Below are 13,513 nucleotides of genomic sequence, written 5' to 3' on the forward strand. Positions count from 1 at the left end.
CAAAAGCAGCCCATCGTTTTCTTTTGGTGCCAGATCTGTCACAACTGGCCTGTAAACCTGCACATTATATAATGCAACATAGAAAATGTTTCATCTTCATTTTCTGCAGAAGGTCGCTGGTACTCATGCTGATTGTTCAGAGCGGAGCGACTTCAAGCATGACGTCCTAACAACCAGACACGCGGATTCGTAGAGTATCAATCCGAACACAATGATGACACTCGTGTCATCGCCATTTCCCTCGCCCCCATTCTATTGCCCCTCTTCCTCGCTGCGTCTGTCACGGTGGACCCATGCCTTACATGTATGAATACGGACCAATGGATAAGTGACTGCGTAGGCCACTTAACCCTCGTTCTCGCTACCGCACCAGACTACTCGAAAACTCGGCAAAAGGCACCCCTTCCCGCCGTCACTAAATATCCCACACACATTGCCATTTCTTAGCACGCCAAAGATGATGAGCAAGTCAGAAGTCAATAGCAGCCCGAAGCAATAATTGCGAGCAGGTGCGTTTTGTGCGACGTCGTGCAGACGGGGGGCCAACGCAACCTCGTTAGTCTTTGCTCAAAAGGTGACGAAAGTGTGCCAAGCTGCCGCAACCTCGCAGCAGCAGCAGCTTTGTGGGCTGAGGTGCGCACTGAACCACCAACACAGGCACCTTTGGTCCTGAGCATTTTGAGATCTCTCTGTAGGCGGCTATCCAAGTCTCACTATCTTCGCGGGCGCCCAAACCGTGGCAGTCGACGAGAAGCCACGACAATGGAGTGCATATTGCAACCATGCAAAACGAAGAGGGACGAAGAGAAAAAAGCACAGTACAAATATGTGTCCCTCGTACTTTTGCGCGGCTGAAATATGCACTAAAATGATAACCGCCAACCAGACCGCCTTTGCCTGTTACTAATGCTACGATTCCAGGCGACCCAACGCAGCTCCGTCTATGCATGCGAGAAAAGCAGCAGGCACAGCAGTCAAAGTCGGCTCCGCATACAATATAGGGACACAAAAGAAACCTTGAAGACGTCAAACACGGAGCAGCTGATGCTCTCTGCTGCCGCCCTTTTCTATATCTGTGTCAGACTTGCACAGCTGCGTCTCACTCAAACCATGATCATCTATCTACCCAAGGTGTTACCCTGAATTCGTGCACATATTGGAGAGGGGCGCTGTGCATGCAAGAAGAAATAACAGGACGGTTATGTGCAGTGACGCCGTAGTGAAGGGCTCCGGAAATTTCGTCCACCTGGAGTTCTTTAACGTGCACTAAACTCGAACAATACACGGTCGTCTATAATTTTAAAGCCAGCCGCCGTGGCCGTGGTCAAACTGCTTATGATGCCAGTTCAAGGCACAGCGGCACCGCCCTAACGGGCGATAAGTGCTGATTGTCTTTTCGATTGTTCTGCCCTTTTGTACACTGCGCGCCCGAATCGATTAGAGGAAGAACGCGACACCAATACACGCAGCGTCTTCTTACTGTTTCCATCGTATATGCAAATTATCGTCTGCATTCAGTGAATGCTGTTATGGTTGATTCGCCTTGTGGGGGCTTAACGTCCCCAATTACTTGAGGCCACGAAGGACACCGTATATGATGGCGCCTGATCAACTTAGCTCTCCTCGGGTTCTTTTACGTGCGGCGACATCACACAGCACGCAGGCAGTTTTGCATTACGACACCTTCGAAACGCGGAGTAAGCAAGCCAACTTACGCTGTTCAGGATGGTCAAACAGCCTTAATCAGCTCCTCAGCATAAAGGGGGGCATCCAAGCCACGGATGGGCTTTGCGAACATGCATGTATACCCAGCACTGTTAGCTGCTGTCTACTGCTATGCATCTATACTCTAGAATAATGAAATTCTTTAGTTTGGAATGTCGCAACAATCTCTTATTTGATTAGTAGCAAGCTAGTACTGAGATGAGGAACTGACGCTACCTCAAGAGTGCATGTATAAAGTGTTGATCCAAAGTCCTCGGGACACATGTTCTGCTTTTCAGGCCAGTAGTGACCATTTCCTTTGTCCGCGAAATCTTGTACCCTCTATGGATTGACAGAATAATAAGCGCACAGGACAACACACACAAGAGCAGAGGAAGACACGGACTGGCGCCAGTCCGTGTCTTCCTCTGCTATTGTGTGTGTTGTCCTGTGCGCTTATTATTCCGTCAATTTGCAATGCACCATCTAGCCCGTCAGCAGGTGTTGTTAACCTATATAGATTGATGACAAGTCTCATCTCGAGGATCCTGGTGCTATTATAGTACGATTATAATAGTACTTTAATTACCCCAGCACGTGGGTCCACGTGCGTTTTAAAGGTTAATGAATCCCCGCCTCGAAAATAAGAGAATTTATTTATTTGCTTGCAAGGTGCATATCTTTAGATTACATGACGCACTATGCATTCTTTGCGAAATTCGAATTAGGCTGCACAGATCTTCATTCCATGATATGTTAAACTAGCTGATGCCATTTTCTTTTGTTCAATTATTCTTTCCATACACATCGTACCATGTTTCTAAAGATATGAGCATATTTGTCTGCAACGCTAGACCAGGAGGCTTGCCGCAAATTAAGTAATTAATGGCAGAACTGCTGTGATAAGAACACCGTGCTCCTGCCTCTCTTGCTTCAGTGATTGTGAAGCTTCATCCGAATCCAAAAAGGGTTCGTGAATTCCAGTACCTCACTTAAATAGCCAATCTGCTTGCTCCGGAGAGGACAACAGAAGCTGATATGGACAAAATTCCTCGCGGATGTACACAAATATATTAACATACCCGAGGAATGTAAACATCTTCTCCACTCGACTTTATTAACTACTTATTGCTTTGAAATTATTTTAACTCTATTTTAAACTATTGTACTGCTTGTCTTCTAAAGCCGAACATATCAAGATTGAAAATCAAGCACGTATTACCGAAGTGCACTAATATTAGCTATTAAATAAAACTCCTGTCTGTGTGGCCACTTTGTTGTCACTATAATTCCATTGTTTTGAAGAATGCACCTACTAGCACAGCTACCCACTTTATTGACCTCCGTTTGGTCAAGTGAAGTCTTATCGGTATCGGCACTATTTTAAGCCTGATGATGCTTAAGGTGAAGAGGAAGATTGGTGTAGACTCCTGAATGGAAGATGGGTTAGGCTGGAGCTAGAGCAGGCTCCGAAAGATATTCTGAGAGATCACAGGGAACACTCTCGCGTTATCAAGAATCTCAATCAGCGAAATTGCCACTAAGCGGCCCAAAAATTCCAGAGATATTGTCGCTAATCAAGGCTACCGACTCCCTGATGCGTGGTACAACTATTATCGTGTGTACCATTGACCAGACATTGCTGAATTCCGGAACGCCTCATATACGTGACAGCCTGGCTATGCACATTGCAGCGAAGCGTGATCGCTGCGCCACCATTCATCGATTACTTGTTTCCTGGAGACTCATGCAGACTAGTGAATACTGCTAGCATTTGACCACAAGGCTGCTGCAAGAGGACCTCCTGCTTTCGGCCGACCAGTAGCCTGTGTGAAGCTAAGGCCCTCATGAGTTTGCTGTAGAAACCGAAAACACGCTGATAAAATGCGCCGAGCAGACAACGCTGGGGGGGGGGGGGAAGCGGTTGCTGTCTGCTCAAGCCTCGCTTGCAGAAGACTTAAATTTTTGTGTGCAGCTCTCATGAAAGAAACGGTGTTTTGCGACACCCTTGATTTAAGCTCACAACTGCGACTTTATGAGTGCAAAAAAATAGAGTTTAGATAATTTCTACAGCCTCGCAATTCTCAAGCCTCCATAAAGAAAGCGGCCTTAAGCACTCCTCGCACGCTGTCCTGCGGAAAGTGTAGAAGTTAAGAACAGCGTTACCTTTTCACCTCCTGCATGCCAGCTGCCTTGGGCTCGCAGCAGATGTTCCGCGCGGATCCGCATCCACTGCCATGACGAAGTCTGTGCAGACCGCAGAGACTCAAACTTTGCTCAGAGCAGAGTGGCCTATGAGGGCCCAGCATTGGCTTCCCAATAGAACAGCCAGACTGGAGCACAAAGAAAAGGATGCGAAAAACAATGCTGAGAAGCTTAGCCATTAAGGACCGTATTCATAATGAGAAAGACACCGTAGTGGCAGCACACCTACACACAGGAAAGACCAGTGCTGGTCTACTGATTTCAGTAAGAGTGGGCACGTTTGGAAGAATCTAATTGGAAAAGTGGCACAGATCAAAAGCCTAAGGCTAGAAAATACAAACTCATAGGGCGGGCATAGTTAGCCAAACGACGGATGCTGCACAATAACACTCTGGCATGTAATGAGGAGAAGACAGCATCTTTGAGAACGTGCACACTTATAGTGACTGACTTGGCACGTTTCGTACCTTCAACACTCATATTCAGGGCACAGGCTGCAAACAGATCGGCACATGTTTCGTATGAGGCACCTCGCTACACGTATGCAAGAAGTCTCTAGAGCATGTGGCTCTAAGCTCTTATATCTTTCTAAAATCAAGCTGTTTAAAAGCCTACCCGATCAATATTTTCACACCGACACCTTTGGTTGATTCACCCACCACATTCACATCATCATACCTTACTTAACGGCACCCATTATTAGAATTACCCTCTCCTGGAATCCACTTCGTTATCCTGAGGGACATCGATCTGTCCTACACACTGGATGCGATGCTCGTGTTAAATTCGAGTTGCTTATTTCAGTCAGATCAAATTAAATGAGTCTACACAAAAAACATCTGGATGCGTGTTATCTTGGTTGTAACGATACGTAAGTCATTATTAGAACCGTGCACTGTAGTGAAATAGAACTCTGAAGCAGCGATTATATCAAAGTTTTTAAATGTCCCACGTGATCTAAACCACTATTTGACGTCACAGCCATCGTTCGGCGGTTTACACCGATATCGATGTAGCATGACAGGAAAATGCGATTATTAATTATTTAGACGTCGTAGGTGAATACCACATGGATATTAATGAGTGGTAGTCTCTTCCGCATTATATTAGACAATAGAACGTGGCCACCAATATTAGGTGTATATACTACTTTAGCATCACTTTTGTCCCTGGCCCCACTATGAAGCTGTTTCTGTCCCTAAATTCAAACACCTCAATGCAAAGCTGGCCATTTCAGTCGTGACAGACTTACTTCCTTTAAGAGAAGCAGAATTTCCTTTTCGCTCTGTCTAGAAGTGCATACAAGTTCTTTTTATTAAAAACATTCGCTACAAGGACTGCAGACTGACCACTCACCGAGGCTGCTTTTGGCACGATGTATGCGAAGCCATCAGGAAAGCGTCGCTAGCCTGCGACGATCCCGTACTCCTCTGATGGGAAAGAGAAATATAGGAATCAAGACCTTTGCCCACATCGTAGGCAAATATGCAAGAGCTATTTCTGAGTGACTAGTTTTTTCCCCTTTTTGAAATTGGCATTGCGGATAGCTATGCCTTATCTGGTCAGCTACATGAATATCTGACGGCGGCGCAACATTCCATGGTCTGCCACCTTGGCTCATCAGTAAAATCCTTTAGTAAACGAGTCTAAGCAATTTTCTTCACTCAGCGCAACCGGGAAGTCAGACCACTCGAACAGGTGCAGGGTGGAGGAAAAAGACTGATCAGCTGTCATCGCATCAGTATTCGGAGCTTCACCTAACTGGCGATAACCGTATCGGACATGTACTCAGAATTGGACCCTAAAGAATACTGGTTCATCTTTCAACTGCAGCGTCAGTATCAGCTTTGCAATGAAAACGATAGGTGGCGAGACGGCAGAGCGCTTCTGACCTGAGACGAAACACGGCCCGAGAGTTCGAACAAGATTAGGGTCACAAGTCACCGGTAAGGTTATCTGGAGGATTTCGGTTCCCTAAGCGAGCAGAAATTCTGCAGTGTCTCGTGCAACAGAGCCGTCGACGCTTGCCTACCGCTGTGGTGTGCTAGGCCACTGAAAAGCCCTTACACAAAGTAGTAACATCACGAGTACGGGCTTACCGGGAGGCCGGGCAGTCCAGCACTCGCCGAAACCAGAGAGCACAGCTGGGGTTGTCCACAAGGGGGTCACAGGCATGTTCAAAGCTGGCGGTCTGCGGAAAACAAAAAACCCTCTTCAGTCCAGCTGATACGGTGGAAGCGAGGTACGATGAAACCACATGAATGCAGGTAGACATCTTAATTTCTCTCTTGGTAGCGTTCAATAAACACTGATCAATATTCAGTAACTGCTTCGCTTGGCTGTAGTGACTGTTGCAAGTGGGACACAGCATCAGTCCCTGAACTTCAGGATTGGCACCAGAACGCTACAAGCTGTCATGCCATAAGATGAGCCTGTGTCGTTTTCGCACATCGCAATCTCATCTGAGGAATGCAGGATCCCGCACGCATATTGTGCATTTATATGCATGGAGCGAACGAATTAGGGCCACCTTGCGGTGTGTTGTAGACACAAAAGCGACCTCTCGGTCCTCACCATGTGCGCCTGGGCCGCTTCGATGTATTCGGACGAGTGACTCAGCACACGTGACGAGGTCTGCCCAGATGGCTGGTGAAGGGTTCGGCACCGATTGGGCCATCACTTTGGATTCCAAGAAGGGCACCCAGGCTGAAAGAGGGAAGACATGCGAAAGATAATAAACGCAGGAAAAGATCGCCATGAAACAGAAATAGAACTCCAGTTATCAATCGGCTGATACAGTAATGCAAATGTGGAGGTGAGGGACGCGCCTTCTTCAAAGCAATGATAACCAGTGGCATGTGTTGCCTCAGTATTGCACTCATGCATTTATAGCTTGAATGGCTGGACAGTTTCGCCCATACTTATACGCTGTCTGGGGAATCCAGCAGGTTATCTAACAGTTGAGTAGGCTTGCTGTGAAGAGCAGCGCTCTCCTCTAAGGTGGGTTCTTTATAAGTGAAGGTATTATGGTTTATGGGGGTTTAAAGTCCCAAAGCGACTCGAGCTATGTGGGGCTTTATAAAGTGAAGAAATAATCATTCATTGCTATTTACATTTGTTGCATATGCCCTCCATACCACTCCAATTGTTTGCCTTGATTTTTATTTGCTTTTCTATTTGTGCATGTTATGAAAAACAAAAACAAATTTTGGAGCAACCAAATATTTGCTGCGCCCCACTCAGCGTCTGGAAACGTGAATTAGTGGAGCCTGATTTCATAAACAGAAGCAAATTTATCGAACGTGACAGATTAAGAACACCAGTGTTGCGCAGTTAAATTCAGACTAGTTGTGGCTCACAGCAACGTTATAGATACTGCGTCACTGCTACAGACAGAAAAAAAATTACGCACTGCAGTAAATTTGATGCCAGCCATGTATTGTCCGAAAAGTTTATTTTAGTTTAAAACAGCTTTAAGCGCAGCTTTTCCTTGGTGCTCGAGGAAGGCACATCATACGTTCTCGCTCACAGGCCAGCAAAGGAACGCTGCAAACACCGGATAAGTCCTGACACGAGGCCGAAGCCAGCAACTACGTAGATACAGTAACCTCATAGAGCAATGCCTAGTAGCTGTCAAACCAAAAGCTTATACATAGCATTAGTTAGATCGGAAAGGTTTTCGGTGCAAGCGGCGCGCTTTGATGCAACTAAGAACGCTCGCGTACTTAACAGCCCATGCGATTTAAGTGAGCTTCGAAATAGGAAAACATTTCGTGGTCCTCCTTACCCGAAGATGTTTCCCTCAGTTTCCTGATTGCCGTGGAGGCGAGGAAAGCGACTTTCAGCTTTTTTCCACGGCATGCCCACGGAGCCTGCTCGGCAGCGCTCTCAGTTCAGGATGAAGAAGGCGACCGTAGACACCAGGGGGGCTGCGTTGAGGTGGCACACTTAAGTGTTAATAAAAGCATGAACAAGAAAATTCCGGTGGCATGCTATACGAGAACAAGCTCAAGTTAAAAAAATAAGGGTGCCAAAAGCCCCGCCCCAACATAGATACTCACCAGAGTGGAGGCCAGCGTCCACGAGCGCCATGGCTAGCCTCCCAGACTATGGCAGCGTCTTCATTTGTTCGGTGAGCTCAGGCCTCCCCGCTATGAAAAGAAACCAGTTTTAGAAATCACTTGGTTATCGACTCGCAGCTACTAACACATGGCAACGTGGCCTACACGGTTAACTAATTTTTCCTATAGTCTTTAGAAAATGCATTCTGCACGCTCCCCAGCAGTTTCATATGTGACCGTCTTGCTAGGCAGGCACAGCTTATAAGTAGCAAATGATGAACACAGCAGAAACGTGTGGTGAGCACAGCAGCCTGACTAGGCACGCCTTACTAGTTTTTGAAGGTTGGTCGCGTTACATCATCCTGTAAATCATGTCCCCCCCCCTTTCATTTTTCATGCAGATAACTAGGCGAAGCAAATGAAGGTACCTGCTTTATCGCTTTCTGAATGAAAATTGAAAAAAAAAAACGCCCGGCTTACCACCCACACGTCACTAAACGGATATTTCGCACTGATTTCGCAGTTTCCTAGTTAAAATGATTAAGCTGAATGACACTGCGGATATTTAAAATACGGGCGTGCTCAGAGATATCTACCGAAATCAAAAGCTCAAAAATCAAAATGTTTGAAAGCCTGTATGCATGTTTGACAGGCTGTACGTTTGACAACCTTTATATTTCAGGCACAATGACGCACGCATATTCAAGGGAGCAAAATCTCTGAGTAGTGCTGTACATGCTAATTATATTTGGCGATTCGCGGAACTCACTTGCACTACAAAAATAATACCTAGTTCACAGTCTGACCTTATTCGCGGCTCAACCGTCGCTCGGTTTTGAGAAAAGGAAATAACGCATAGCTGGCTCAATTATTCGATGTACGTTTCAAGCACGCCACGAACGCCGACTAAAAGCTTGAGTTGCCAAGTTATTAGTCAGCGTTCGTGGTGCTCTTGAGGCGTCTACCGACAGAGTGAATGAGTTATGTTTTTACTTCTCTCAAAACTGAGAGAGGGTTTTGTCTATAGTTCCCAGTCGGACTGAAAAACGTCAGACTGGGAACTAGACTGTCTTGTGTCTTGAGTGTTCTGCATCGAATTTAATGTTAGTATGGAATTCTGGATATACCCAGGCTTTTCTTCAGTTCGTTAGTCGCGGATTTCAGACCATGAACAATGGAGTCATGCAAAGTCATGGGCAGTCGTCCTCACCTTCAGCCTGTGTGCAGCCGCAGGGCTTTGGCGGTAGGCGTTGCTGGACGAAAACCGGAGGTCGATGCACCCATGTGATGGTAACACTCCAGGCACAGGCTCAGCATCCAGCTGTCAATCAGGATGAAATAAGGAGAGCTTTGGTGGCGTACTTCCAGCGCACTTGTCAGGTATTTAAAAAATATTGGGGGTTTGATATTTGTTTGTTTGTTTGAAATTCCTTACAGGCCCATTGGGCATTGTGTAAGGGGGGCGAAAAAAAGATATAATACAGTGCATTAATAACCAAAGGAAACAAAAGGAAACGTACGCGACGCAAAATAATTCACTACAATACAGGATGATGTGCTCACCGAACGTGGAAACAAAGCGCGATTAAGGCAAACACGGAAACATGGCAAGCAAACATAAGTAAGAAAACATCCGAATGGCACGAGTGTAGCAGCAAAGCAAAGAACAATAATAGACTTGAACGTAGGTGTGCTAAATGACTGTTTCAGTGAAATATGTGACGAGTTTAGAATGGAAAGATTCTAGATTAGACGCGGAAGCGATGTTGTCTGCGAGATCATTCCATAATCTGATGGCTCGTGGTAATGCAGATGAGTTAAAAGCCAATGTGTCACCATATATTCTTGCGAAACTAAACTGATTATATAATCTTTTCGACGTGCGGGATGAGACATCGAGTTGAAATGAGGTAGTTCTATTGAAGTGCGCGTATTTGTGAAATAGTGTGAGGAGAGTGATGTCACGGCGCATGCTTAATGATTGTAGAGAAAGATCTGTTTTAATCTGAGTGACGCTTGAGTGGCAGTTAAAGTTTCGTGAAATGAATCGTGCTGCTCTGTTTTGGATAGATTCTAACGCGATGATCATTTCTTATGATAGGGAGACCAAATGGGAGAAGGAAATTCAAGTTGTGGACGAACAAAAGTGAGGTATGCTAGTTTTCAAATATTAGATGGTGAATTTCGGAGATTACGGCGTAGGTATCCTAATGACTTTGAGGCGACGGCACATATGGATGAGATATGGTATGACCATGAAAGATCTGAAGAAAAGTTAACGCCGAGGTATTTGTAATGTGATACGTGAGAGAGTAGATCATTTTGAATACGGTATGTATAGCTAGTTTGTTATTTTTACAGGTGAAAGAGATGACTTTGCACTTGGATACATTAAGAGTCATTAACCATGAGTTGCACCAGTCGTTAATAGTAAGGAGGTCTGATTGGAGCGCCAGGTGGTCATTAGTAGATCTAATAGGGTGGTATATAATGCAATCATCCACGAAAATTCGCATACTAGAAGTTATATTATTAGGTAAATCATTGATATAAATAAGGAATAATAAGGGACCAAGCACACTGCCTTGCGGTACACCGGAGTTAACTGGGGAAAGGTTAGAGGACAGATTATTAACAAATACGAACTGTTGGCGATGCAAGAGGAAGTAACGAAGCCATGTTAAAGTTAGCGAGTATAGTATGGTATGGTACGGCATGGTATGGTATGGTACGGTACGGAGTAGTGTGTGGCATGGTTTGGTGTGATGAGGTTTAATGTCCCGGAGCTACTCAGACTAAGAGGGACGCCGTAGTGGAGGGTTCCGGATAAATTTGGACGACTTGGGTATCTGTAGCGGTTCGCGAGATCACACAGCACACGGGTGCTTTTTGAGTTCTGCCTCTATCGATAAGCTGCTGCCGGGGTTGGACTGAATTCGATTCCTACAACTCAGTAGATGAGCTCCCTACACATTGAAGTTATTGCGGCATGTGTAGGGTCGGCGAAAATTTTCCAGGCCACAGGGTCTTCTTTTGAGCAATACAGTGAGGATGTTACGGTATCCCCGAAACTCAAGATGTCTGTAGATAGTAGAAGAGGTATCATTCTAACCTGTGAGAACTTTGAAAACTTTATCGGCATCGTAAGTGGCAGGATATACCGAAGAAAAGCAGACCCTGTGGCCTGGGAACTTTCGACCGAACTATACCACAATCGTATTGTATATATGTATAAACTAATCACATATATATTAAGCTCCGGATATCCCAAATCGATTTTCCAGAGACTGCTACATAAGAACACCAACAGGAAATAGGAATGTCTTACAAGCAATAAAAAGGCAACAGGAGAGGATATCAGCATAAGATAGGATATCTGTACACGATAGGATATCTGTATCGCACTCCTACTCACGTGAAAAAAAAAGTAGAAAACACGGGAAAATTTAGGAATATAATGCATTTTGCTTTATAGTATTTCGTCAGCACGATGCAGTGTAATTAAATGCCGGAATAAATCTTCAAGCTGTCACTGAAGCAGGGTCTCTTATGCGGCGATGCCGCACGTAAATCAATGGCACGAAAACGAACGAGTGCAGTCTATCAAGTGCCTTGCCCTTATAAAAATGGCCTATGTGCAGTCCGTAGACTTCTTATAGAATTATCTTTCTATAGGTAATTTTTTCCATTCGTAGTCTAAAGACTTGTCTACAGACAAAAGTCTACTAAAAGTGTATGGTCATAAATATGTAGATTGTCTATAGACTGTAGCATTTAACTGCCTATGGGCTGTTCTCTAGGTTTCGTTTGTAGAGCATCTATAGACGTTATAGGCAGAAGCTTATGGAGAATCTATTTAGTGTCTCAAGTTTTTTTAAGGGTTGGGAACCGAAGCTCTGGTAAAGATGGTGTGAAAATAATGTAAACACCTTTTGGGCTAGCTATGTTCATAGGGGCGTTCCAGGCTCAATAATGAAAAACTTCACAGCTATGCAAGTGAAATCCCTTGCTTCCATTTACCGTAGCACTATAATCGTTTCAAGCATATGAAGAAACCCGCACACCCAACAATTCTGGACAAAAGTATTTTTGAGCGGGGAACAGTATAAGAATCCATATATGTATCTACATACCACCCGACGGCAAGACCCTTTTTTTTTGCTATCATCAAAAGCGTTCCCCATCAGTTTTCCATGCTACTGCCGTCTTAACTGCTGGATGCGAGAGATGGAAATATCTCAAAACATTTTGTTACACATCATAAGAACGGACCATTACCTCCAATATTTACATAAAAGTATCTTACAATTTTTAAATACCCAATATTATTGTCCTAGAATGTTTAACATGGCTATGCGGACTGCAGCAAAGGCAGGCTGTAGCACTCATTTCATGTTAAAGTTCACCTAGGACTGCTTGCAGGTTATCTGCAAGACGAGAGAGCTGCTTTCCGTTCATTGGCTCTTGTGCATGTAACATTATAGTTCCTCAAACATATGAATGTCACTTCTACCTGATGGCAAGTATGCTGCTACCACGTGTGGCCGTCACGGTTCTTGTTAACTATTTCGTTTTTTTTTCTGCACATGTAAAGACAGTACAATGTAGCAAACAGACTCAGAAACGACATAGCATCAGCTAATTGCAATCATTCCTGCTCACCGACGAAACAGAAAATTCACTATTATAGTGCACGTTGTGTGCTTCCCTGCCATGCAATGGGGCAGCGGTGGCCGACCTGAAGCACTGACTCTTGGCAGTGTGAGGAAAACCTTCGTCCCCACCTTTCGAGATGGCACTGTCTTTGTTGGAGTCCTAAGTGCTTATTTATATGGTTCTAAAGCAACTCACGTGACTCCCAAGGCATGACTGACGCTATTCGTAATTTTGCTAGACAAGAAAAAAAAACAGGAGGTTTCGCGATGAAGCATTGACTGCTTTCTTGATGACAGCCCAAATAATCAAGTGCTCAAAGAAACCCAGCGTAGTTCACGCCGCTACGCATAGAGGACGCCACAGGTCCTTAACACACCGAGCAGCGCAGTTCCTCGTTGCACATCGCTTATTCTTCGTGCGACGCCAACCAGGCCCTAGAAACGGGGAAACGTGGCCTCAACTGGTGCTGCTGTAAAAAAGAGACATTCTTACCCTCACGTACGGGGGTGGCCGCTGAAGGCATGTATGTCCGCTGAGGAGATGGCGGGTTTCCAGGATGAGCGCCACAGCGGACGCCTTCTCTTTCGCTGCAGAGAGGTGGGTGATGGGAAGCAAAACGTGGTTTCCAGGGCGACGAGTGAACACAGTGGGCGTTACAAAACTATTTCATTGGTACCTTATTTCAACACGCTCACATCTGATGTTTTCACTGGAACTAAGCAATTGGGAAGTGTGCTGTTGCATTAGCTGACCGGGGAGGACGATAAAAAATTTCGAAAAATACCAGGGAATTCAAGTGCTGACGTGGAGGAATGCGAAAACACTGTAACGCGGGTTTTATTCAAAACGCCAGTACGCAACCTGTTGTTTGTTGTTGTTTGTATTTC

General features: G+C 45.1%; 2 long non-coding RNA genes across 2 annotated transcripts; both read right to left on the bottom strand.

Moving 5' to 3' along the window:
• Positions 1-3,876: 3,876 nt before the first annotated feature.
• LOC144100057 (uncharacterized) lies at positions 3,877-6,610 on the bottom strand. Its single transcript, XR_013307506.1, has 4 exons — positions 6,484-6,610; positions 6,009-6,100; positions 5,266-5,339; positions 3,877-4,037 (listed from the first exon to the last, which is right to left on the bottom strand). It is a non-coding gene; the product is annotated as an uncharacterized LOC144100057 (long non-coding RNA).
• Positions 6,611-7,764: 1,154 nt separating this feature from the next.
• On the bottom strand, positions 7,765-13,209 carry LOC144100058 (uncharacterized). Its single transcript, XR_013307507.1, has 4 exons — positions 13,119-13,209; positions 9,181-9,291; positions 7,971-8,060; positions 7,765-7,838 (listed from the first exon to the last, which is right to left on the bottom strand). It is a non-coding gene; the product is annotated as an uncharacterized LOC144100058 (long non-coding RNA).
• Between the last annotated feature and the right edge of the window lie 304 nt (positions 13,210-13,513).

This window comes from Amblyomma americanum, chromosome 8 (assembly GCF_052857255.1).
Source record: "Amblyomma americanum isolate KBUSLIRL-KWMA chromosome 8, ASM5285725v1, whole genome shotgun sequence".
NCBI classification, from domain to species: Eukaryota; Metazoa; Arthropoda; class Arachnida; order Ixodida; family Ixodidae; genus Amblyomma; species Amblyomma americanum.